The 15208-nt window shown below is 44.0% G+C and overlaps 1 non-coding gene across 1 annotated transcript; it reads left to right on the forward strand.

The window, feature by feature from the left end:
- Window positions 1-9954: 9954 nt before the first annotated feature.
- On the forward strand, window positions 9955-10042 carry LOC128104850 (small nucleolar RNA SNORA51). The gene has a single exon (XR_008216145.1). It is a non-coding gene; the product is annotated as a small nucleolar RNA SNORA51 (small nucleolar RNA).
- Window positions 10043-15208: the final 5166 nt, after the last annotated feature.

Here is a 15208-nt window from a genome sequence, read left to right on the forward strand (position 1 = left end):
CTAGGTCCCCATTTTTTATATCTGAGATGGGACTCTCACTACGCAGGTTTACCTAGAACTATCCATCCTCCCGGACCTTCTCACTTCCACTGCCTGGGTGTGGGGTCACAGATGTGGGCAGCTTACACAGCCTGACCAAAATGTCAATCTTTTATATACCAAAAGGCACCAGAAAGTTAAAAAGCATGCTGTCAACTCAATCACCAAAGAAGTTAACAGACATGAATTAGGGGTACAATGAGGAGGCCCTTTGCTCCAAGTATTAGTGTGGACAATTAGAATCTAGCCATCTGGGGTGGTTGCTTGGTGGGGTAACTCAGACCTTCCTCAGTCTGATCTCTGAATTGAGGTTATGTTCCTTGTTCCTTAAAAGCCACTGCTGGGTATAAAACTTTAGAGACACCCTGTTGAAGTACCTGTTTCCAAGCACCCTCCAGCCTATTCCCACCATGAACAAGCAGTCCTCATCCTTCTGTTTATAGTTGTAACCCCCACCTTTCCTGTTGAGCCACTGCGTTCAAGAAACTCTCTCTCTCTCTCTCTCTCTCTCTCTCTCTCTCTCTCTCTCTCTCTCTCGGTAATTACAGGTTCCATTCAAATGAGGACATTTGCTATGAGCTTTAAAAGAATTGTCACCATTCCCACATCCAGTAATTAGGACCTTTAACCACCAAGAGTGCAAAGCTGCACAAATGTAAACAGAAGGTATACGGAGGGCCACTCACTGGATGCAGTGGAAAGGGTCACTCCTGTACTTGCTGGATCTCAGCCTCATGGGCTGGTGAGGCACGGCAGTATGAGTTGTTAGTATACAGAACATTCTAGCCGAGAAGATGGAATCTACACCTCAATGTTCTGGAGCCACCACCTCAGTGCACCACCCCATCACCACCATTTATTCTAAACATCAGTGGATTCCATTGTCCTGATCTCGGTGTCTTGTGTTCTAAAGGACTGTGTGTAATATCAAGCTGATGGAGAAGGCATTTGGCCGGGCTTTGGGTGGTGGTACGAGAAAACTCATGGACAGGGATAGCAAACTCATCCCCTCAATGTAGAAGAGGAAAGAAGGCAAGCTGAATACAGCAAGCATGCATGCATTAATCCATTGCTCGCTGGACATAATACAACCAGCTTCCTCATTCTTCCTGACTCAGAACATAATACAATCAGTTCCTGCCACCCTGACTGCCCTGCAGTGATGAACTGTATACTGACATTGTGAGCCCCCCCCCCCAAAAAAAAACCATCTTTTCTCCTTTAGGTTGCTTTTGCCGGAGTGTTTTGTCACAGCAACAGGACAAAACCTAATAGTTTATTTGGCTTGATGATTCTGGTGGCGGGAGGTGAACTTGTGAAGAATGGCAGATGTGTTGGGGGGAAGAAATAAGAGTGCGCAAGAGCACTGAATTCAGTTTAGAACCGTCTGCTCTCTTGGGATGTAATCTAGTCTCCTAAGATCTGCTCCACTCCCTTGAGACCATTAACTCATTCAGGAGGGTCAGGCCTCTAACTACACCCTCCCCCGCTTCTTCTAGGCCCCACCAAGTCATCACCACCTCAACAGGCTACACAGGAGGTCAAGATTCTAGCACATGTGCCTTGGGGAGGTGTCCTGGAACCACACCAAAAGCATGGCATAGCCCTCGCAACGTTCAGAGCCCGCGCAAGGCTCATGGTTAGCCACAAGCAGATATAGCAAGTACTACCAGACACTACTACAAAATAATGGAAGAATATCAAAGGCAAATGGAATGGGATTTTAAAAAGTATTGAGTCTGGCTACTGTCTAGATAATGCAAATATATGGTGCAACCACAGTTTGGCTGCAGCATATTTAAATTCACAATAAATAAGGGGACCTCCACCATCGATGTTGTAATTTCTAATATTCATGCTGGAAACAACATACAATTTTCAGGGACAGAAAGCTCTGATGTTGCCTCCCAAATGCCTCCCTGGCATTTCCACCTTTCCCTCCTTCCTCACAGAATAGTTCCCGGCTCTTTGGACGCCCTGTGTCAGCTCATCATGTAGGACCAGCAGCTCTCAGACCAATGCTATGTGGAGTGGTATCCTCAGCTGCTACCCTCATGCTGGCTCCATTACAGATGTACAAAAAACCAAAGTCCAGCTGGACGGTACCCCGACCCTATCAGGGAGTAGCCAGTTGCCCTCTGCTGGTCACACAGGACCTGCAACTTTAGTCTACTCCTACAACTCTAGTTACTCTGCCCTTTCTTACCCGTGGGAAATTGCCCCTTATAGCATCTTCTTTTAAAAACCACACATCTCGGGCGGTGGTGGCACATGCCTTTAATCCCAGCACTTGGGAGGCAGAGCCAGGCGGATCTCTGTGAGTTCGAAGCCAGCCTGGTCTACAGAGTGAGTTCCAGGAAAGGCGCAAAGCTACACAGAGAAACCCTGTCTTGAAAAATCAAAAAAAAAAAAAAAAAAAACAAACAAACAAACAAAAAAACCCCACACATCTCACAGAAGATAGACAGTAATCAAAAGGCCAGCAGCAAAGCTGACCTAGAGAGGAATGTATTGGTATACTGCTAACAGCACCCTCTGAGGAGCTATCCCTGGAGCACTACAGCTGAAAAAAAAAACAAACAAACAAACAAACAAAAAAAAAAACCCACACATCTCACAGAAGATAGACAGTAATCAAAAGGCCAGCAGCAAAGCTGACCTAGAGAGGAATGTATTGGTATACTGCTAACAGCACCCTCTGAGGAGCTATCCCTGGAGCACTACAGCTGTATGTGTGACTGTGAGAATAGATGGCCTCATAAGACAACAGCTGTGTTATACTCTAACATCCATTATTATTATTATTATTATTATTATTAGGGGAGGGGGTTTGAGACAGGGTTTCTCTGTGTAGTTTTGGTGCCTGTCCTGGATCTCGCTGTGTAGACCAGGCTGGCCTCAAAGTCACAGATATCTGCCTGCCTCTGCCTCCTGAGTGCTGGGATTAAAGGCATGCACCACCGCTGCCCAGCACAGCCAGCCATTATTATGATACATATTTGGCAATTTCCATTTTTTTGAAATGACTTGTCCTCCATATGGGGTGCCCATGTGTGAATGCCTTATAGTCAAGGATCCAATTTGGTATACAACTAAATTAACTTTTTTTGCAAATGCAGACGACATCCACAAAATCCTATCCCATACCCATAAAAACACACCAATGCTTCCAGCCACTGGCAGGCAATAGAGACTCAATCACCAATGCATCCCAGTATAAACAAGGACCATACCAATGTTCAGCATATCATGACAAGCCAGTCTTAGCCTACAGCATAGCTTTCCACTGGCCATCCTTCCCTTACCAAGAGAAGCCTAGACATTCAACAGTGATACTAATATCCATCAAATGTAAGACACACCTCACACAAATATGTGGGCAGCAGGAGGCTGAGCCCATAACCAACTGAGTTGCCCCAGATGCCATGATGGTAGATAAACCATAGGCTTGTTTCACTGTACTATCACAGGCTCTGATTACTACCACTTAGAAATGCACAGCCCCATGACTTTACCTTGACGGGAACACAGAGAATACAGGGGGCAAGGGCAGCCCCAGGGTCCTGAGAGAGAATCCAACAGCCTCACTTAGCTCAAGGTTTCATCCATCTAACCCCAGACAGTATTTGCTGTATTCAATTTTGGTTGGAAATTCCAGTGGGATTTTATTGAGCAGAAGAACGCCACTCTAACAATTCACCCTCATAAACTCCATTAGAGTCAACCCACCACAGTATACAGTTTCTACAACAAAACCTTGCTTTCGTGCCCCCCGGGGTCATTCATTTGTAGAGCAGCAGCACAGTGTGTATGAGGTTCACCACACAATGGTGAACAGATACCATGTCCATGTAAATAGCCACATGCAAGGGCTGGGACTTTGCACAGAACCTTTGTGCACTTCAGGGAGCATGGTTTCCAAGGATGAGTGCTGCCATTTGCTAATTAGCTGCATACCAGTTGACACAGCTTACTATATTTTGCCCTAAGATTTTAAAAAAAGATTTATTGTTGATATTGCTATTTTAATTATATGTAGGTGTGTGTGTGTGTGTGTGTGTGTGTGTGTGTGTGTGTGTGTGTATCTACATATAAGTATATATACACAAGTGTAGGTGCTTTTGTAGATGGGAGGCATCATATTGTGGAGCTAAAGTTACAGATAGTTGTGAGCTGCCTGACATGGGTGGGAACTTGGGTTCTCCAGAAGAGCAACAGATGCTCTTAACCACTGAACCATCCAGTCTCAACTCTAAGTTTTACCAATAGCTAGGAATGTGTTTTGAAGGGCCTCAGACTCAAATAAGAACCTTTTATCATGTTCTTCTGGCTCTTCCCTACTGAGTAAGCAAAATAGTTAAGAACAGTCTTTGAAATTCTGCCTTCTGTTGCAGATGGTGGCTTACATCTATAAAACCAGGAGATAGAGTCAGAAGGAATGTCATAAATTAGGGACCAGCCTGGGCTATATAATGAGTTGCAAGCCAGCCTGGTTACAAGGTGAGACCCTATCTCAACCCCCACCCCAACAAAAAAATTCACCACCACCATCACCACTGAACACAGATCCCGGCTTGTGACCTATACAATTAGAAGTCTCCAAAATGTTTTAGCACTGGCTTTAAACTCGGACATCAGAATAACCTACAATGTATATTGTAATGTAACATGGAAGTAGGTTAATACATAAATAAGTCTATAATGGCCCCTGAATATTGGCCCTGATGTTATGTATTTCTTAAAATGCTGAGGCTCTTAGCTTAAAATCAGTTGCTACAAACCAAAATGTTCACACAACCTTTTAAATTAACTACAGCCCAAACAAACATATTTTCTATTTATTTAGTGTATGCTAATCTGCTAGCAACAGTGTAGATGAATTTCTAAACAGTCTTATTAAATAAGAAACACAGATCCAAATACAGGGTTAATAGCCAAAGAGATCAGAGCGATAGCCATGACTAGCCTTAGCTTACCACCAGCAGTAGCTTCCCCAGAGAGAGACCTCTTCCTGCCTAACCTGCACTTTTATTGCTTTCCTGATCTGCCTTCTCATTGGCTCTAAACCCAGCCACATGACTTCCTTGTCACTGCCTGTCTATACAGACCTCCAGGTCTCTATGGTTGGTACTGGGATTAAAGGCTCCTGTTACCACGTTTGGCTGTGTCCTTGACCACACAGAGACTCTGCCTGCCATGTGATTGGATTAAGTGTGTACTACCACCACTTGACTCTGCCTATGGCTCGCTTTGACCTCTGACCCCCAGGCAACTTTATTTATTAACATACAAATAAAATCACATTTCAGCACAAATAAAATATCACCATACAACAGATAAACCTTGGGCTATAACAAGCCAAGCTGCTGCTGCTCTTCCAAACTCTCTGATCTGGGGACTCATGTGCCTGGCTGAACTGTGGTTTCCTATGTGACCATCCCAAACGTCAGGATCTCAGAATATGTTTTCAAAAAGAGTCATTAAGAAAGTAATTAAATTGAAATAAGGTTTTTTGTTTGGTTGGTTTTTGGTTTTTTGGTTTTTTGAGACAGGGTTTCTCTGCATAGTTTTGGTGCCTGTCCTGGATCTTGCGCTGTAGACCAAGCTGGCTTTGAACTCACAGAGATCCACCTGGCTCTGCTTCCCGAGTGCTGGGATTAAAGGCATGCTCCACTGCCGCCTGGCTGAAATAAAGTTTTAAGTGTGGACTCTAATTCAGTATGGCCTGGGTCCCTTTAAGAGGAAATTGAGATACACACACACACACACACACACACACACACACACACACACACACACACACACACACACGTGAAGCTATAAGGACACTGGGAGGAGAGAGGCCTTAGGAGAAACCCACCACACCCACACCTTGACCTTAAGCCTCCGTCCCCCACTACAGTGAAGGGATACAGTTATTAAGCTCCTTGGCCTGTGACTTTGTTATAGTACCCTGAGTTAATGTGTGCTCCAGTCCTGCTGCAGAAAAGCATTCCATAAGAACATGACTCTCCCTGTGTAGCTAGAGTTTTCCTGCCTGGCCCAGAGTCAGGACAAATCTCTCTCACCCGCCAGTCCCAAGCCGCTCAAACCCGATCAAATAAACACAGACACTTATATTGGTTTCCAACTGTATGGCCGTGGCAGGCTTCTTGCTAACTGTTCTTACAGCTTAAATTAATCCATTTCTATTAATCTATACCTTGCCACGTGGCTTGTGGCTTACCGGTACTTTACATCTTCCTTATCCTGATGGCGGCTGGCAGTGTCTCTCTGACTCAGCCTTCCACTTCCCAGCTCTATTCTCCTCCTTGTCCCGCCTATACTTCCTGCCTAGCCAATGGCCAATCAGTGATTTATTTATTGACCAATCAGCAACACATTTGACATACAGACCATCCCACAGTACTTCCCCTTTTCTTTTCTTAAAAAGGAAGGTTTTAACCTTTACATATCTCTAAAGTCAGCTTGGTATATTTGGGAATTTGGGCGTAGCTTCTCTTACTACTTTCTGCTGGAGGGGGGCGCTGTATCTTCTGGGGAAACAAAGAAAATTTTAGGATCATGGAGTAGTCCGTGAGGCTGTATCATCTGAGCCAGTTGTCTTGAAACGGTTCTGGATGTTGGATCATCTGGGCCATGGTGTCATCGGAGACCTTTCAGGGGGTCTTGGCTGGTCAAACCTGATGTATCTTACTCTGGAACAAATCCATAGCCTCTTGCTTTCTGTGGAAACAAAAGAGACTCTTTTCCAAAGCAACATATCCTTACATCCAAATTTTGAAGTCAAAGTATCTTTAAAATATACATACTGGTTTAACTCAGCTTCCTTTATAATCAAATATCTCTCTGTAGTTAAGAATCCCAAAGACAACACAATCCAGACTCTCTGTGTAATAGTCATCTCTACGTGGCTTATTTTTTATATTAATTTTACTGTCTCTTTAAAGACTTTATTTTTTAAAACCATGTATTTGTTTCTATACTGTATATATCACCTTTTTTTGTCTCTTTCAAGCCTACGTATATTTTACACATATTTTAAACTATTACATCTGAATCTGTCTTATTGTGAATCTATTGCTTTAAGCTGTAGCAGCTGTGGCTGCTGGCTCCGCCCACCTCAGCTTTCCCACATGGCGGCAGTATGCTTACCACCAGCTCTGGGAGCTATTGTGGGTCTATGCTTTTATCCAAGCAGCGTGTAGCCCAGAAACCTCTTTTTTTGTTTTGTACTAGCAAAGGCTAAATCCATAATGTAGCTTAATGTGCCATTTGCAGAGGCCTCATTCCCGCCATACGGCAGGTCGAGCGTGCACGCCAGCAACCCGCCAGTAGCTCAAACCGGCAGCTGCCGCTCATTTGAGAGAGACAATTAGGAAGCTGTTTTTAGCTCCGTTTTAGAATCTTTTTTCTCAGGTTTTAGGTGGAAACTCTTGCCCCACGTTGGGCGCCATTTGTAGCTAGAGTTTTCCTACCTGGCCCAGAGTCAGGACAAATCTCTCTCACCCGCCAGTCCCAAGCCGCTCAAACCCGATCAAATAAACACAGACACTTATATTGGTTTCCAACTGTATGGCCGTGGCAGGCTTCTTGCTAACTGTTCTTACAGCTTAAATTAATCCATTTCTATTAATCTATACCTTGCCACGTGGCTTGTGGCTTACCGGTACTTTACATCTTCCTTATCCTGATGGCGGCTGGCAGTGTCTCTCTGACTCAGCCTTCCACTTCCCAGCTCTATTCTCCTCCTTGTCCCGCCTATACTTCCTGCCTAGCCAATGGCCAATCAATGATTTATTTATTGACCAATCAGCAACACATTTGACATACAGACCATCCCACAGTATCCCTGCTGCCACTTTCCTCCAGTTTCTGGCCTAGTTCTCATCTGGGATGTGGACCCCTGCTGTGGGATGTTCTGTATGGCAAATGTGTTGCTGATTGGTCAATAAATAAAACACTGATTGGCCATTGGCTAGGCAGGAAGTGTAGGCGGGACAAGGAGGAGAATAAAGCTGGGAAGTAGAAGGCTAAGTCAGAGAGACACTGTCAGCTGCCATGATGACAAACAGCATGTGAAGATGCCGGTAAGCCACGAGCCATGTGGCAAGGTATAGATTAATGGAAATGGATTAATTTAAGCTATAAGAACAGCTAGCAAGAAGCCTGCCACAGCCATACAGTTTGTAATCAATATAAGTCTCTGTGTTTATTTGGTTGGGTCTGAGTGGCTGTGGGAGTGGCGGGTGTCAGAGATTTGTCCCGACTGTGGGCCAGGCAGGAAAACTTTAGCTACAGACCCCCACTTTGAGGGAATTCTCTCCTTGGCAACCTATCAAAGTGACACTTACATGTTGTATTCTATCACATCTGTTCCTATCTTTTCCTCGATCTACCTCAAAACCCTCACACTCACATTACATTTATGTTTATAGTTACATACACCTATATCATATTCAACCATGTTTTGGATGACTGACACATTGTCATTGCCGGCGATTGAGACATATGGCAGCAGGCATCATAGCTGAAAACTAAAAGTAATGATGGCTGTATGCTGAGGCTCTTCACAAAGCCACAGATTCAAGAACAGACAAGTTGTGAGCATCTAAGTTTGTGACAAGCATGTCATTACACATGAAAGCCTGCAGGGTTATAGGCTGTACTGATAGATTTACATAGATATCACAGGAAGATATTACAACAACCTTCTGAATTAATAAACTACTATTTCAAGGAGCTGGGAAGGAGCTTGACCAGTAAACTGCTTGCCATGCGAGCATGTGGAATTGAGTTTTATCCCCAGCAGACAGCTTTGGTTGTGTGTGGGAGCACACACCTGTAATCCAGAGTTGGGGAGGTGCAGGTGGGGTATCACTGAGGCTTGCTAGCCAGGCAGTCTAGTCGAAAGAGTGAACTCCAGGTTCAGCGAGAGGCCCACAAAAATTAAGATGAATTAATTTTGCTTTACACCTGAAGAGAATTCCATCATGTATATGCACAACATTTTCATTGTCCATTCATCATTTTAAGGACATAAAGGTTGTATTTTCTAGCTATTGTAAACAGTATCAATGAACATGGCTGAGCAGGTATCTGTGGAGTAGGATGTTGAGTCTTCAGGCACCTGGGAAGGAGTGGTAGAGTTGGGTCATATGGTAGATTTATTTTTAGCTTTCTGTTCATTTCCAACGCTAACTTCCCTAGTGGCTGCCCAGTTTGCAGTCCCCAACAGTGAGTGAGGCTCCCCCTTTTCCCACATCCTCGCCAGCGTTGGTTGTCAGCCGTTTTCTTGACATTAGCCCTGCTGACTGGGGTGAAATGAAATGTCAAAGGGATCTTAATTTACATTTTCCTAATTGCTAAGTATACTGAACACCTCTAGATATTTTCAGGTAAATGAATGGAACCAGAACATACAATTCTGAGGTGACCCTGACCCAAAAAGACAATCTCCGTGTGTTCTCAATGTGGATCCTAGCTTCAAACCTTTGGAGTCTATCACCTGGAGTAACAGTGAACATCAGAAAAGCAAAGGGACCTTGGTGGGGCTCTAGCAAGGGGAAGAGTGGGGCATGGCACAATGAAGGGGAGACCACAGGAGGGACTTACCTGGGAGGGGAGAGAGACACAGAGGGAGAGGGAGGAAGGTGGGATAAATAATACCAAGGATGTCTGAAAAGCGGTAAGGAATCATATTGTTTCATGTCTACTTAAAATTACACACACACATGCCAGGGCAGTGGTGGCACACACCTTTAATCCCAGCACTTGGGAGGCAGAGCCAGGAGGAGCTCTGTGAGTTCAAGGCCAGCCTGGTTTACAGAGCGAGATTCAAGACAGGCACCAAAAGTACACTGAGAACCCTGTCTTGAAAAAATAAAAAAATAAAATAAAAATTACACACACATAGGCCTCCTTGTGCTTACCACAGGCTATGTTCTTACACTGTATAGAAAGAGGAGGTAGAAAGAGGAGGTGTGTGAGAGTATATACAAGTATGCGTGTGAGTGTATGTCTGTGTGAGTGTGTGTGTAAGTGTATGAGTGTGTATGTATGAGTATGTATGGGTGGGCGTGTATGTGCACATTAGTGTTTGTAAGTGACTGTGTGTGTGTGTGTGTGTGTGTGTGTGTGTGTGCTTGTAATTTAAATGAAGTTACACCAGTTGGGATGACAATGTTTTCTAAGAGCCACAGACTACAACCAGGCATGAGAAACCTCCTGTGGAGTTACTGGAGTCCAAGAGAATCCCCAAACAATAGAAGCTATTTCCATTGCCGTTGGTTGCCCCCTAGAAATTAAAGGTAAGTCTCTATTGCTGAAGACACCACACATGTTAGACACAGGACTTGGAGGAACCAAGCTGGAACCAACCTGAAAGCCTCTTCTTCCCAAGGACCAGCTCTTACAGTACCAGAAGGAGCTATGTAAGCAGCCAACGGGAGAGAAGCAACAGTATCCTGCTGTCTGTAACACCTGTTACTGAACCAGTGACCAGAACGGCAAGACATCTCCAAAGATGAAACAGTTGTACTTACACCCTGAGGTAATCAACAGCCATCCAATTGGACTGAAGGCCCAGTCAATGGAGGGAATTCATGTCCATTACCCATGCTGGTGAGGCCATAGGCCCGAAAGAGAACCAACTGCTGCCACCTCACTAAGCCAGTATAATTTCTAACTGCATTCCAAATATTTACCCTATACCCACAGGTACGTGTGGCACTTACTCCTCACCAAATAAGTGTGTTTCTGCAGCAGATGGAGACCATTACAGAAAGCTACAAATGGCCAGAATGCCAGACCGACTGAATGGGTTGACCACTGATACATCTACAACCCAATCGCTACACCTAAGCCTCAAGGAACATGCAAAGTGGGGGTGGATGCAGTGATGTGAAGAGCCAGAGAGCCAGGATGGGGTCTCTGTGGCTGGACAATGCTTTCTACATATGACAAGGAAGCTGCACCCAAGAAGTCTAATAAAATGGTTGCTGAAATAAGGCCTTAACAATGACAATACCAATATACATGCCAACATTCATGGCATGGGTGACTTCTCATGGCTCTTCACCCCTAGAAGAGCTACAGGAAACTGATGGTTGCTTTGAGAGGGAGAATCAGTCTTCTCCATGGGCCAGCCCACTGAGAGGTTAGCCAGTCCCAAGAGGTCAGCCCTAAACACATATGAGTAATATTAAATATCTCAGCAGACTGTCATTATAAACTTTATACATACATATGTAAACATAAAATATATGTGCATATGTATAATTAAAGAAAAAGAAGCCATGCCACTGAGTGTGATGGCACAAACCTTAAGTCTCAGCACTCAGGAGAATTCAGAGGCTTCTGGGTCTTTGTGAACTCGAAGCCAGCCTGGTCTGCATAGTGAGTTCCAGGACAGAGCCAGTGTTACATAGAGAGACCCTGCCTCAATATATATTTTTTCTGCCATGTTCCCCGAGGCTTCAGTGAAGAGACAGTGTTGTAGGTTTATCAAGTGGGACAGTGAGAAGGAGTGGGTGGGACCTCGAGGTACTGGAGGAAGGAGAGGGAAGGGGAAATGATGAAAATATAGTACTCATATATGAAATTCTGAAAAATAAAAGGAGGAACAATCAGGAAGACACTCAAGGTGGACCTCTGCCTCTACTCACAGGCACACACTCTCACACACACACACCCAAAAACATGCCCACACGCACACACACACATTTTCATTCCTTCTCTTTCTCTCTCTCTCTCTCTCTCTCTCTCTCTCTCTCTCTCTCTCTCTCTCTCTCTCTCTCACACACACACACACACACACACACACACACACACACACACAGTTACTCCCAGTTCATAGTTGGAAAATCTAAGTTACTATCTATAAATATTTGTTAAATAAACATTAGGCAACTTGCCTCTTATCAAATGGAAATGTTTAGCACAATTTGATTGGGACTCCAGATCTATTTGACAGCAGAAGCTAAACAAGTAAGACATGTAGTTCAGTTTGGGCTTTTGAAAGCTGGATTATGTTTGCTTGGCAAACCACGTAATGAGAAGCTGACACGTTTTCAGAGTCTCTCTAAACAAGAAGGTGGGAGATAGCCATGCTACATGCAAACATATGTCCAAGCCCTGAACATTTACCTTGTATGGATTCTGACTATTGTGATATTTCATTTGTGCTCTAACAAATAAAGCTTGCCTGAGGATCAAAGGAAAAAGCCAGCCACTATATTAAACATAGAGGCCAGGCAGTGGTAGCATGCCTTTAATCCTAGCATTCGGGAGGCACAGATTCATTCAGATCTCGTGAGTTCAAGGCCACACTGAAAACAGAGCCAGGTGTGGTGGCACATGCCTTTAACCCCAGCACTAGTTAACCATAGAGGTCCGGAGGTCTGTACAGACAGGAAGTGATGTAGCTGGGCAGAGAGAGAAAGTAAGATGGCAGGGCACAGAAAGGTATATAAGGTGTGAGTATACAGGAAATAGCTCTCTTGGGCTGGGGTAAGAATTTGTGGCTGTGGCTTGTTCCATTCCTCTGATCTTTCAGCTTTCACCCCAATATCTGGCTCCAGGTTTTTTATTAGTAAGATCATTTAGCAATTCATGTTACAGACTGTTGTGTCTTTTCTCTGGTACTCTACAAAAACATTTCAAAACAGAGCCATGGAGCCTTAGTGCCAGAGAACTTAGAGCTTGGAAGTTATTTGGTCCAGTCTCACATCACAGCCTTGGAAAAACAAACTGGATAAGAACATGCTGAAATAATGAGATTAGCAAGAGAGGTAGGAAGGGACCCGGCTCCGCTACACTGACAGGAGTAACTGTGAAGAGAGCAAGGACCCCAGTAAGGGCTGTGGCCATAGGAGAGGAATGTCTGCAGTGTGACTTACACATGGACTCTTGATCATTGCGACAGCTGCTGTCGTCGCCGTCCTGAATAAAGCAGTTTCCGAGCGGTGTCACACGGGCAACATACGCCACATCTGTATTTGAATTGATTCCTCTTACAGACCCGTAGTTACATCTTTTCCCACTATTGCATTATTTCCATCTTAATTTCGGCATCAACTGATACTTATGCACATTACTGAAGCTATAGACACGTCATTAAAATGATGTCAAATGAGAAGAGAACAAGAACCCGGCAAATGTAACATGTATTTTATGATAAGCATCAGAAAGAACTAAAAACAGCTCAGCTTTATTTTTGTCTCAAGGAAAGCTTGTAAAAAAAAAATAAGGTGCGCATTGTATGTCATCACTCTGAGCTGTAAAGACACGGAATCACCTGGAAAAGTCAACGCGTGTTCTCTTTTGTGGGAGAGATCAGGGGTTCTTTTGAAGACGTCCCATTCACATCCTCAGTTCAAGTCTTATTTTTGGCTTCTTGTTTCTTTTTTACTGCTTTCTTTGGTTATATGGAGACAATGGAGACTCGATGGTTCTGGATTTGAAGCTTTCAGATGAATCCTTCACCTGCAGCGGCAACCGTCACCACAATTGCCTCTGAGGAAAATAACCAGTCGTCTTCTGGAGCTTCACCAGAAACTTCTTCAGCGCCGCTTTCTCTTTGTCAATCTCCCTGAAGCGAACTGTTAGAGCTTTCTGGAGTTTCTGAATGTGAAGCTTGGTTCTCTTTTCCTCTCCGAGGTTGTTCACAAGGGCCTTCCGCAGGTTCGAGGGGTCGCCTCCAGTTTTGATGTTCGTTTTTCTCACTATGCCACCCATTCCACCCAGTTTGTGACTGTGGCCAAGGAGGCTCGAGGAGGCTCGAGGCAGGGCAGGGCAGCTGCCTGTAAATGTCTCTGTAAAGTGATTCTTCTGGGGTTTGGAATAAAGAACCAGAGTGGCATGGAAACAGAGCCTCACGGAATCCTGGAGCTGAGTGACATCAGGGACACCCCTAGCCCCAGACTCTAAGGTTCAGTGCTCAGGAGACGGTTTTGAGCTAAGAGAGTCACCATTCTTACTCTAGGAACATAGATGAGTATATCTGAGTGCCAGACTGGCAGTCAAATGCCTACTGCCACTTGTGTTTGGACTTGATGCCACATGGTAAGTGCCTTAGGCGGTCATAATCAGGACCAGAATGTTTAAGTTCATGGGGAGAAAAATTAGAAGACTGATTCAATAACTGGGTTAGTTTCAAAAGTGATTCATTCTCATATGTGTGTGTATTTATACATACACATTTATATTTAATACATATATATAATATCTATAATCATACTATATATTTATGTTTAATATATTATTTTACATATTATATTATGATATTTATATGTACAATATATATATACTCCAAAACGGAAATATATCTTTATTACAATATATATTTCTGTTACAGAAAGAACTAAAATGAAGACAGTAGTAAAAGTATATGTACGTTGATACACGGGACTGGGATTGGAGAGATGATACGAACCTGTGATTTTTCTGAATCAGTATGAATTCATGGTTGTATCTGTCAGTCAGTACAAAACCATAGTTCTACTGTCAGCAGCCGCAGGGACGGATCACCACTCTAAGACTGTCACCCACGGTCACTCACGGCAGCCCAAGGGGCTTTCTAACCTCTTAGAGACTTCAATTTCGGCAGAGCCAAGTCCTTCACTACCGAGCAGAATCTCAGTGTGACCAACCGAGTGTGACTAATCTCAGTGTGACCAATCTCAGAATCAACCAGTGTGAGCAACTGCAGTTTATTAAAAGACATTTGAAACACAGATTTTTATCAATGAGTAAAAGAAAGTAAGCCACACTAGAGACCATGAATGTGCTTTTCAAAGAAGAAACACATTGAAATGTCTTGACAGTGAACACACATGCTGTTTTGGTGGGCCTCAACTGACATCTGAAAGGGTTGCTAGGAAGTCTCCACACACTTTAAAAATGGCTTAAAAGAACGAGAGGCTATTTTAATACATTGGCTGCCTGGCAGCGGATAGTCATGAGGTTGGCTCTTCGAGGAAACTTGATTTGATCAGGGTGCAGAGGTCAGTTTTGCATACAGTGGCAGAGGAATAGAGTTTCTGGAGAGGATAGAGAACAGGCACTGGAGGACTGGAGAAACAGGAAGCTGTAATAAAGAAAAGATGGGCAAGTCCCCTCTGCAAGTCACCAGGGAGGGTGCTCTGGACGGGAGATAAAACTGGAAGTC

Source organism: Peromyscus californicus, unplaced genomic scaffold (assembly GCF_007827085.1).
Source record: "Peromyscus californicus insignis strain IS unplaced genomic scaffold, ASM782708v3 Scaffold_8__1_contigs__length_139910024, whole genome shotgun sequence".
NCBI classification, from domain to species: domain Eukaryota; kingdom Metazoa; phylum Chordata; class Mammalia; order Rodentia; family Cricetidae; genus Peromyscus; species Peromyscus californicus.